The sequence below is a fragment of the Prunus dulcis genome, chromosome 5 (genome assembly GCF_902201215.1).
Source record: "Prunus dulcis chromosome 5, ALMONDv2, whole genome shotgun sequence".
In the NCBI taxonomy this organism is placed as follows: Eukaryota; Viridiplantae; Streptophyta; class Magnoliopsida; order Rosales; family Rosaceae; genus Prunus; species Prunus dulcis.
This window is the reverse complement of record NC_047654.1, coordinates 2,982,805-2,995,599: the sequence shown is the minus strand read 5'-3', so window position 1 is coordinate 2,995,599 and position 12,795 is coordinate 2,982,805. Positions and strand designations below refer to the sequence as shown.

The following is a 12,795-nucleotide window of genomic DNA, read 5'->3' as shown; positions in this document are numbered from 1 at the left end:
TAGGTGGTCTATTGAGGATATCATTCAGGTAACATTTTGTCTTGAAACTGATAACACTAATGAAATATCCCATGATGATTTGATTTCAGAAGGCACATAGCCTACATATCAGCTTCCATAAAGGAAGAACCGTGGCAAACCTCGAGTACAATATGAAGCAGATCTTAAAGCCAAAGGGAAATACTCCATCAATAATTATATATCTCTCAATAGATTATCAGAGTCATGTGTGCACTATGTGAAGCAATTGGCTGACATATCTGTCCCCAATAGTGTAACTGAAGCACTAGAAGATCCAAAATGGAAAGAAGCTATGAATGAAGAAATTTGAGCTCTCCAAAAGAATGTCACATGGGAACTCGTGCCCTTACCTTATGGAAAGAAGACAGTAGGATGCAGGTGGATTTATACTGTGAAACTCAAAGCAGATGGATCCGTTGAAAGATATAACGCTATATTGGTGGCGAAGGGTACACATAGAGATATGGGATAGACTATGAGGAGACCTTTGCCCTAGTAGCCAAGATTAACACTATTAGAGTCCTATTGTCTCTAGCAGCAAATCTCGATTGGCCACTACATCAGTTTGATGTCAAAAATGCATTCTTACATGGAGACTTGGAAGAAGAAGTATATATGGACTTACCACGAGGATGTAACTTAGCTCGTGACAAGGAGAGTCAAGTTTGCAAGCTCATAAAATCATTATATGGGTTAAAGCATTCCCCCAGGGCATGGTGCAGCAGATTTACTAAATCCATGAAGAATTTTGGATATATACAGAGTAATGCAGATCACACTTTGTTCTTGAAGCGTGATGGAAGAAGACTTACTGCATTGATTATTTATGTGGATGACATAGTCGTAACTGGAAACAACACAGGAGAGCAACTGAAACTGCAGAAGTATTTGTCTCAGGAATTTGAGATGAAAGATTTAGGTGATCTCAAGTACTTTCTAGGAATTGAAGTAGCCAGGTCCACAACTGGTATATTTCTGTCTCCAAGGAAGTATGTATTAGATCTGCTCACTGAAACAAGAATGCTTGGATGCAAACCTGCTGATACACCCATCGAGATGAATCATAAGTTATGTGAATACATGGATCAAGAACCAACCAATAAGGAACAATACCAACGCCTTGTTGTAAGGTTGATATATTTAGCCCACACAAGACCAGATATTGCATATGTTGTGAGTGTGATTAGTCAGTTTATGCATTCACCCAGTGTGTCCCATAGGAATGCAGTTGATCGGATCTTAAGATACTTAAAGTCAGCAGCTGAAAAAGGATTAATGTTCTCAAAAAATAGAGATCTCGAAGTTGTTGGATATACATATGCTGATTGGGCTGGCTTTGTTATTGATAGACACTCTACTTCAGGTTACTTCACTTTTGTGGGAGGTGGTAGTCACTTGGCGGAGTAAGAAACAAAATGTGGTTTCTCGGTCTAGTGCTGAAGCAGAATATCGAGGAATGACTCACGGAGTTTGTGAATTACTATGGATTAGAAGACTATTTACATAATTGGGTTTCAAGCCAGAAAAGCTAATGAAGTTACATTGTGATAACAAGTTAGCCCTTAATATTGCCCATAATTCAGTCCAACATGATCGAACTAAACATGTTGAGGTGGATAGACATTTTATCAAAGAAAAAATTGAGAAGAAGATTTTCCGCCTAACATTCGTAAGATTAGAAGATCAATTGGCAGATATCTTAACCAAAGCTGTTTGTGGAAGAGTATTTCATGACTCACTTACCAAGTTGAGCATTGGTGACGTATATATGCACCAACTTGAGGAGGAGTGTTGACATGAGTCTCCTAATTAATCAAGGAGATTTATTTCCTTGATTAATTAAGGGATTTACTTTCCTATTTTTATATAGTTGATAAATCATTGTATAATTAGGAAATACTTTCCTAATTCTTTACTATATCTAATTCTATGTAAAGCACCCTGTAAACTCTTATATATACCTCCTTATGGAGAAGAATAAGATTAACCTAATACATTCAAACCATATTCATATTTTAGCAGTTTGATGTGTCATACCTTAAGTCGTTAGATTTTTACAATGATCAAGATTTATTGAATCTAGGTTGCCGTAAAAAACCCAAACCTGGAAAAGGTGGATGCGTATTGGTCAGCAACCTTCATTTCTATCAATAACTTTCTAACTCAAAACCGTAAGTGTCTCTTAGTGTTGATTGGTTGTGTTTGATTAACCAAGTATTGTCATCCTTTGAAAATTTGTTGAGTCTTTTGTGACATAAAATTTGTTTGGAATGGGTTCCATCACACCACTTGCTGAGCTAGATAATAACTTAATATTAAATATTAATAATCCAAAAGGTTGTCCAAAATTCTTAAGAAACTGTGTAATGCCAGACTTGAAAGTTATGGGCTAACTTTGAAAGTGGAATGAAGTTGAAGAAAAAAGATTTTAGTTTTCACTTAAATGTAATTTGTTCCTTACAATCTAAAAATGTAATTTGGTTTTGAATAAGTACATGCTGCAGATATTCATAGCATAGTATCACTTTGCCCTGGAGCCTGGTTAGAGACTGTATTTGAGAGTTTATAAATTCTAGTTATGTAAGTTGTGGCATGGCATTTTAGACTGATTCTACTTGTAATCCATAAATTTTGTTGAATTTATTTCATCTTCGAACATCCTGCAATGGTGCATGATTTTAAATACGAATGCATGTCTTTATAAGTTTATGTTCGCAATTTCATTTTATTGAAATAAAATTGAGAAGCTAATTTCTAATGCAACTTGTTTGACTAAATTTTGTTATATGCATGGTTTGTATTGCTTTTGAAGTGCGCAAGACAAGGTTTTGTGTTAGGTTTAACTATTTTAGTAAGTATCATTCCAGCATAAAGGAGAACTCGTTGATTTCTTAGAGGTGTCTTCGTTAATGAGAGTCAGGTCAGGTAGGTAGGCATATATTTCAAAGATTTCTTTGATCCGGTTAGTATATTATTCTTCCTAGAAAGTTTAGTAAGTTGTTTCCTTGTGGCATGGCAGGAACAAAGGGATCATCTTTTGGGTCGCTTATTTGCTTATGGTGCTCTTGCCCAATCAGGACGGCTAGCTGAGGAGTGGGTTTCTGATGGAAATACTCCGCTCATAAAGGAATTCACTAGGCTTCTCATTGCCCTTGCATCAAATAAACGATACTTGCAAGAGCCTGCTTGTTCGGTTATTTTAGACTTGATTGAAAAGGTATATTTTCCTGATAAATAAAATCTTGGTTTGCTTGTGGGAAAGTTTCTACTCTTTATTAAAGCCTTGTCAGATAACAATGATGATTTCAACTTATTGCCAACCAATCCATGAATTTAGTTGGTCTGCAGATAACTTTGCATCAATTCTCCGGGTTTGAATTTATCAGCACACGTACTTGCTCCTTGATTAATTCCTCTTGGACTTGGACACTTAATCACTGAGTGCCATGTTGTTTATGGCACATGTTTGTAGACTAGTCTACTGTTTCTTGAAATCCAATTATTTTAGAAGAGAGAAGAAGCAAATTAAAATTGTCTTTTTGTTTCTTATCATTATTGGTGTTGAAGGCCGTCCTCATTTGCTTTCACTCACAATTGCAGACTTTATATGTTAGTTGCATTATTTATAACAGCACCTACGTTGTTTTATTAAAATATTCACCACTGATAGTATTAACTGTAAAATAAATTGTATTTCTTGTGATTATGTACTTCTAAATATGGCCTTCCTTTGTACAACACCTTCTCAAGACAATTTTGTACCCAAAATTTGGTACTTGACTATAAATCATGCTTTGGTACGAGGATTGGTTAATATTGTAGAATTTAGACAGCATCTGCAGCACTGGTTTCAACTGGTGTGTTCTATGTTATGAATTCTACTTTGTACAGCTTGATTGTGAATCTCTGTTCTTTGTCCTCTCTAACTGGACTTTTATGCTTGTAGCTTAATAAAGTTCAACTCTTGTAAATGATAAGAACTAGAAGGCTTCCCAGGAAAAGGAAACCATTCTTTATTCAAATATAGTCAGAGAGAGCCTAGAGTAGTGGCTGTTTAGTTCTTTTTGTTCTGGCCTTTTTGGCCCCTATCTCACCCAAAAAAAAAATATAGTCAGAGAGAAATAAATCTCTGTATCCAAATTTCCTGTGAAAAATTGTTGCACTTGTATCATGCCACCATTTTGAGGGATTGAAGCTTTTATCCTTCTGGAATGTGTCTTTCTATGTGCAGAGATATGGCGTTCTTGGTTCTGTTTCCATTGCTTAGTTTTGGCTCCTTCCGTTTAATTTTTTTTAACAGATTAGATTGGATTTTAAATAGATAGGTCATTAAGTCATCATCATGTCCTAATACTTTTAGTTTTGCGTATTCTATTTTTGCAGTTGCACTCAGAAGTCTTGCTGAACCATGGAATTCATGAGTGTTTTGAAGGAGCTATTGAAGTTGGAAATCCTGATGCATTGCTTCTGGCTCTGAAAATCAGAGAAAAAGTTTCTGCTGACAGTGCAAGATTTGGGAAACTTTTGCCAGATCCATTCAGTCCCAACAAAATTTTTTCTGCTGACCATCTGGCTTCTCTTCCTAATTGCTTGAAGGTGGTGTGGGTTTTGTTGCTGTGATCCATACACGTGCATGGTGTAGATATCACTATTGGGGAAATTATAACTTTTAACAAAAACAAGTCCTGATCATTGTTTTTTTTAAATGGCAGGAATTAACTTTTTGTCAGCCTCGTGTACACAATGTGTGGCCTGTTCTGGTAAACATTCTTTTACCTGATAGAGTTTTGCAGGCTGAAGATGCAATGTCTGTTTCAAATTCCTTAAGGAAGCATAAAAAGAACTGGAATTCTAGCTTTTCTGTCGAAGAGATTGCAAAGAACTTCCAGTGCTTCTGCGAGGTGATTATTGAGGGATCCCTTCTCCCATCATCTCATGACCGCAAACACTTGGCCTTTGATGTTCTGCTTCTTCTCCTTCCTTGCCTGCATGCATCTTTTATTCCGATTAGTCTGTCTGCCAAACTTGTTCAGTGCATGATTGATGTACTTTCTACGAAGGATTCTTGGCTCTATAAAGTGGTGCAACATTTTCTTAAAAATTTATCTGATTGGGTTGGGAACAATGATGTGAGAAGGGTCTCTGTCATTGTGGCTTTACAGAAGCACAGCAATGATAAATTTGATTGCATTACACTAACAAAAACAGTCAAGGATTTAATGGCAGATTTCAGAACTGAATCTGGTTGCATGCTGAACATGTTTGTGGATGAAAGTCATGCTTCTGAGGAACCTTCAGATTAGAGCCAAACAAACAGATGACAATTTAGAATAGGTTCTGTTGAAGACAAGGATTCACATGGAACCATGGGAAATTATGATTTTTTATTTTTATTTTTTATTTTAAATAACATGGATTGTGGAATCCCTCCCCGGTATGTTGAAAATTTTGAAGCTGGATATAGGAGCAAAGTTTCGGGTTCAAAAATAAATTTTGAAGTTTCTAGCAGTTCAGGGATTGTTCACTGCATCTCTTGGCACTGAACTGACATCCTTTGACTTACAAGAGAAATTTAGGTGTCCGAAAGCAGCCGCCTTGAGTGCTCTTTGCAGGATTTGTATTGAGTAGCTCCAGTTATTGTTGGCAATTGCTCAGAAAGGAGAGGGGCCTCGTGCTTTGCCAAATTTCCTTGAGCCAAATTATGTTGGCTCGTACTTTATCCGGTTTCTTAGCACTTTGTGCAATATTCCTTCAATTTCTCTCTTTCGGCATTTGGAAACGGAGGAATAAGACACTGAAAAAATTGCAAGCAATGGAAACTTCACTTTCAAGAGAGGTACTTTCTGTGGTCTTTTTCAGGTTTATGAGCATCCCAATCCATTTTGAATTTCAAGGTCTGTTTCAAATTTTAGATTGGATGAAGTTGAATCAGACCACAATTTAACAAAAAACTTTGAAATGAGTGAGGTTTAGAATTAGGGGAGGGTGTTTCCAATGGTTTATTTTCCTAATAAAGGCAAAAAAATTTCATTCATTTTAGGGTAGGTTTGATTCTGATGTAAGACAACTTACTGATCCCGTGTTCTGTGGTCTTGTAAATTGTGTCTTCTAGCCTTCTAAGACATGTTCTGTTGAACTACTTTGAACTGAAGTTTCAGATGAAAGCCTATTAATTACTTTTAGTTCAGTCTTTCGGTTGCTTGGTTGTTATATCTGCTTTTGTATGCTCTTTGACATGACATACTTTTAGTTCAGTCTTTCGGTTGCTTGGTTGTTATATCTGCTTTTGTATGCTCTTTGACATGACATACAAATTCTTAAATTCTTCGATGGCAGGAAAGGAATTGTGGGCTTAGCGGTGATGCAAATAGGTTGCAACTTGCATGCATTAAGATGCTCATCCAGTTGCTTTTGCAAATGCTCCTTTGACCAAGGGAATACTTACACGCAGTCTCTGAGCTTATTATATGCTGTAAGAAAGGTTTCCCTGATCTCCTTGATTCTCCTGGAGAAGATGGTTTAGATGGTGATGATGCACCTGCAGTAATAATGGATGTTCTTGTGGATACATTGCTTTCATTGCTGCCACAGTCGTCAGCTCCTATGCGAACTTCTATTGAGCTGGTGTGATTTTGGGCTTGTGGCTTTTAAATGATTTTACATTTATGCTATTGTTCACTCGTTTTGATTTTAATCCTGTGATGGTAGGGTAAAGTTCCCCATTGGCTTGACAACCATTGGTGGTCAACAAGTCAAATTTCTTTTGTGCGTGAGCGTGCCACTACTAGCAGTTCAAGACCCTAGCAGACTTCTAAAAAATAGATAACTTGCACCCCAAGTTACTGACTTTTAAACAAGCAATCGTGAATTTGGGTGAGGAATATCTCCCAAGTAAATTCTTTTCTTGCCTCAGAATGGTAAGGACTTCACAATTTTTCACAGTACAAAATTGGTAGTTCTTGCCAGAATATATGAAAAGAAAATGAACTGTTTAGGCAAAACTGCCTATTACAAGACTCAAAAAGAGGAAAAGCCAACTTCAAAAAAGACAACAGAGCGTTGGACTTCGACTTCTGCCTGGGTAGTTGTTTCTGAAATGGGTTGGATTGGCTGTGTCTGTGATGGATTGGATCGTCAACACCTTCAACTGATGAGTTTCAGCGGGAAATCGATGACAACGTTTGAGTTTGGCAGAGCTTCAATTTATTTCGAGCCATGGAAGGCTTGCTGAACGGGCAGAACTAAGGCCTCTCCAGTCTGGAGGGGATAGAAGTGGCTAGCTTGATGGTCACTGAGCTAGAGCTGCGCTATGGTGCTTGTTTTGCTTGACCAAGGCTTTCTGTAAATTTGTTGAGGTTTTCATATTTGTGAAAACCCTGACTCTGCTTGACTTGGCTTTGTGCTGAACCAAATTTGTAACGAGAGAAATCTCACTTTGTAAAACTGTTTCTCTAAACTGAACCGAAAACAGAGATTTGAATTCTAACTGATTTGTTTCTTGTGGCTCGATGAGCTTTGGTCACTTCAGTGTTTGAAGGCTTTTGAGATCAATTGATCATTTTGAGTTTGTCAGTTATGACTTCGAGAGTTTTTGTCTTGATTAATTTTTTGGATATCCTTTGATTTGTTCACCTCCTCTCATATTTATAGGAAATGCTGGAGTGGGGGGTTTTTTAATCTTTAAAAATGGGAGGCAAATCTTTAAAAGATCTTTATCTCTTTTCAATATCATAAAATAAGGAAGCTATTTATTTTGGCAGAGAAGAGCCATCAACAATCAGCTTTTCCTTGCTTTTCTGAAAGAAAGACCAACTCTCTTTGTTCTCTGTTTGTTCCTTGCAAAGAGAAAGAACACAATCTATCATGATAGTCAGTTTGTTTTTCCTGTTGAACAACTCCCTCGCTCCCTACTTATCTCTTGGAAAGGCCACCTGCTTTGTTGTAGAGTTTCTCTCTCTCTCTCTCTCTCTCTCTCTCTCTATATATATATATATATATATATAAAGGGATTTTGATCTTCTTCTTTTGGCTGCAAAAATGGAGAAGTCCTCCTGTAAGACCTGCCTTCATTGACTTCCTATCAACTCCTCTGTGATAGTTGAAAATTTTGACTTTTCAATAGTCAGGAAGTCACGTGGGGGCTTTCTTGAGAAAAAAATCTGTTGTTTTTGCCTTTTGGGATAGATACCAAGTTGTGAGATTTTCTCAGAAGCTCATTGCCAATAATGGTATTTTATTTATTTCAGATCATGGCTATATTTGTAATTTGTTGAAAAAGGTCTGGACTTCTCCAGTGTCTTGGTTCTTTCCTTCTGATTCTTGGAGACGAAAGCCCAAATGTTCGGTTCATAGGCCTCTCGACAAAAACAGGCTGGCGTACAGAATTTTGGCCCGAACAGCTATGCCTGAAAGGCAAGCCCACTTCTATGATCATTGTCATTGATTTGATGTTACAATGTTGTGAAATTTTTTAATATCTAGGTTGGCAATTCTTCTCTAATTAATAATCATGCACTGCCACTGATACTTGACTGTAGTTTTTCCTTCTAATTCTGTACTTTAATTAGTTGGGCTTTTTAGTTCACTCAGCTGATGCTAGATTAGTAGATTTCATGCTGGAGCAACATTATTAGATAAAGATACTTCGATGAACTGCCAATGTATCTATTTTAGATTTCTCCTGTGTCTGTCTATACATAGATGTGGGCACTTATCAAAAGTGTCACTTTTCCAAGCAAAGCTATTTCAAGCTAAAATTTACGTGACTTTATCTGGCATTTGTTGTAGGTTTTTAAATACTTCTGCGATGATATCGCGGATGATGGTCTGTTGCAGATGTTGATGGTCATTAAGAAGAACTTGAAACATGCTAGACATAAGAAGCTGATAGGGACAACGTTATTGACGACGACAATGACGATGATTTTATTAACATTGAAGAAGATGAGGCCATTGAAGCTGAGACAGGTGAAACAGATGAGAGTGATGAACAGTCAGATGACTCTCAGGCTATTGATGCAGTTGAGGAAGTTATCAAAGAAATTCCTGAAGCTTCTGATGATTCTGATGGAGGATGGGATGATGATAGTGTTCCAAATGAATGCTGATCCAGCCCAGATATGCAAAGCGAAAAAGAATGTAGCTGGGGCTGACACTGCACATCACCAACTCATGCTGTTTAAGCTTCGTGTTCTGTCGTTGCTAGAAATTTACCTATATGAAAATCCAGGCAAGTGTGTGGTATTGAAATTAGCTGGGGTACAGAAACAACTTGCATGATGTTTTGCAAGCACAAATTCAAAAAGATATTTCTTCCATTTAAGTTTAATTGATTGAGGAGGAAGTTATGTGTGTTTCATAATGAAAATTGGGATTTATAAATCATGATATTTGATGTGCACGGTACTTTCTTTTTTTTTTTTTCCTCTCTCTCTCTCTCTCTCTTTGTTTTTGTGCCTCTGGTTGACTCGATTGCACAGGTAAACCACAGGTTTTGTTGGTGTACTCAAACTTGGCTCAGGCTTATTGAACCACCTAGTGCAGAAAGTAGTGAACAGATTGGACAGGAAATATGGGGAATTCTGCTGCAAGCCTGACATGTTTAATTCAATTTCCTCCTTATAATTTATGTTATATTATGATACATTGGTGAATAAGGCTGAGTATAATGGTTTACTTAACCTTATTCTAAGTTTTTAGGCCCAAGACTGGCCCTCCGATACGTTTTAAGAGGCCAACTAGGGTTTTAGTGCTAGGGTTAGGGCTGGCCTATTAGGTGACACATTTACAAACGAACATTATAGGATTTACCTAAGTTGGTTATAGAGAAAAAATGTCCAAAAAGGAAAGGGAGTTCGGAAAAGGAAAAAAGGATTTTCTGGAGGCAGACTGACGACTGAAGCTTAGAGAGGAGGGTTCGAGAAGTTAACAATTGTTTCTTCTTCTGAACTTTTGATATTAAGAAACTAGACATCCCCAGCTTTCTGTAAATATAAAGATGTTCGAATTTGGACAAGTATACAATTTTCTAAGTTGGTCCTGTGACGTTGATTTTGTGGGAGCTATTTCTTCCCACAAGAATATTCGATTGAAAGATTCTCCTTGCTTCTTCGCTACCGCTTTCTCCCTACAAAATAGATCGAAATAAGAGAACCACACCTGGGGGGTGTTGGTCAAAGGACCTCCGATGCCTAAGTTAGTTCAATTGATTCGTAGAGAAAACAATAGCTAAATAGGGTACGGAGATATATATATATATATATGTAAGGTGTAAACCGAGTGGCTGGAGCCATGAGTGGTGGCTGGAGCCTTGTGTAAAAGGGAGAGAGAGTATGGCGGCTAGGGTTTGTGAGGGATAATTTATGCAGAGTTTCGATAGGAATTTAGACATACCTCAACCCTTGTGTGTAGCCATCTATTTATAAGGGCCTTAGAGGTTAGGGTTTTAGAGGAATAATTCCATAGATGGAAAAGAATTATTCCTCCCCGATTTGGCGAGCTTGGATTAATTAGGGATTTGATTTAAATTAAATCCCTAATTATGGTAGGAGTCAAATCAATCCTAATTTAATTAGGTAACTCCCAATTTAATTGGGTAATTCCCGATTAAATTAACTCCCAATTAGGTCAAATAATCCCCAAGTGGAAGGAAATATTTGACCTATGGTTTTGACTTAATTTGGTTCCCACAAATGCCCCCCAGCTTCTGCATGGCGCGTGGTGGCATATAGGAGATGTGGATTGCTTGTTGGGCTGTCCAGCTGTAATTGGGCTTCTTTCTTGGATTGGGGCTCCTGCTCGAAGGAGGTTTTTGACTTGCTAATTTTCTGAACACCCAGTTGGAATGAGCTTGTAATTCCTTCTTGACCTAAGATGCCCAACCTGTGTAAATGCATGGCTTCTCTTCACTCTTCTTCACATCGCAAACTTAACTTCTCTACTTTCCAGCTTGAGAGAGATCTTGGAGAATTTGTACTGCTTGTCGAAGAGAGGAGTCATCATGCATTCCAAGGTAAGTCGAGCACGTATATTTCTTTTTCTTCGTCTTTTCTTCTTTTTTACATCAAGGGCCAGCTGGGGGAAGCTCGACTAGTTGTCATCGTGACAAGTGACAGTTGGCAGTGGGCAGCAGCTGTGGTGGAGTAGGTGCGCGCAGGTGGACCAGCTGCCACCTATTGTCGCAGGTTCGGGCTAGATCATGCTGGGCCTCATGCGTTGCAAGCCACGTCAGCTGAGCGAGTATCGGGGGAAGGTTGATGGTCTGCCCCCTGCTTAGGATGTTGAGATAGGGAAGCAGAACTTTTTAGACTTTGATGATATGCCTGTAGAACAAGATGAGTGTTCTGCTGAATCCCTCCTCAAAGAGGAAGGTCGATGTCAAGTCTTCAAGCAATGGAGTTGTGGCTTCACGGGGGAATGATGTATCTCCATTGAGGAAGAAACCAAGGCTCCTTTCTGTTGAGAATACAAAAGTATGAGTTGCTCCCCCTTCATCTGCTAGGGTTAAGCACCGCTGTCGGCGTAGACAACAAGAAGGTTGGCGGTATGCGAAACACTCGGAACGTCCCACTCAAGCCTTCTGCTGAGAAGCTTGGAAGCCGTGATCTACTTTGGGAAGTGGCCTTCTCGCGAACTAGTTCACCTGCTGAGAGGCAAAGAAATGTTGGTATTCCTCTCCGAAGTAGAGAGTCGTCTGCAACTGTCAAGGGATGGAGATTACACTGGGAGGTCTGCTCATCTGCCCAACCATTGCGATCCAACTATTAAGTCACGAGTAGTCAAGCGTGGAGTCAATTCAGCGTCGTTGATTCCTTTGGAGGTGAGGATGGCAGTGGCTAAGAAAGTGAGAGAGTCGTCTACTCGGGTGAAGGGTTCTTCTGCAATGTCAGCGGCTGATCCCAAGGTGTACAAGTCCAGTCCTGCAGGGGATGCAAACATGTCTGATCTGATAAAGATGAACTTCATGTCAAGCACATTTACCTGCTTCAACTTGGCTAATCATATCTATCAAGCTGGCGATCTTGATACCTTCACAAGTCTTCCCTTGGAAAAACAAAGGGAAACAACATTTCATCTGCTTCAAAAAAGAGTAGTTTTTTGCTGCTAAGACTATCCGGAACTCGTCTGTTGTTGCCCTCTCTTCTGCTCAGCTCGGCGAGCTGGAGAAAAAGAATGCTAAACTGGCTAGCAAGCTTTCTACCGAGCAAACCCGTTATGAAGAAGAGATCTGATTTGAGGGCGATGATATCAGAGCTGAAAAGCTCCCTTGCGAAGAAGGATTTCAAGCTTAGCTCTTCTGCTGCTGACTTGGCTAGTTGAAAAGATGTCTTCTTCCGTCTTGAGTGCAAGAATGCTAACATCTCCCTTAATTATGACAAGCTCCTGGCCAGATTTCGTGTCTTCCACAAGTCTGCTGAGAAATCCAAGTCTGAAGCCACCAAAGATGTGTATAAGTTGGGTTACCTACACTGTGTGGATGATGCTCCCTTTTATGCAATCGAAGATGTAGATATCTGAGCACTCTGCCCTGACTTATTCCCTGTGCAAGGAGGAACAGAAGAGCAGGCAGCTGGAGATGATGGAGCAGAGGAGGACGCAGTTGATGAGATGATGGCAGATGTCGTGAAGTAGGTAGGTGGAGCTGTTGAAGGCATGGATGATCAGGTGGATGCCGAAGAAGCTGCAGATCAAGGGCCTCATGCTGGCATCTCGGAGTAGATGAAGACTTCTTTATTTATTTTCAGCTTTTGTAGTTTGCTTTCTTGTTTAGAATAA

General features: G+C 38.9%; 1 pseudogene; it reads left to right on the top strand.

Annotated features, from left to right (window-relative positions):
• Positions 1 to 759: 759 nt before the first annotated feature.
• Positions 760 to 9,617, top strand: LOC117627556 (annotated as a pseudogene).
• Positions 9,618 to 12,795: the final 3,178 nt, after the last annotated feature.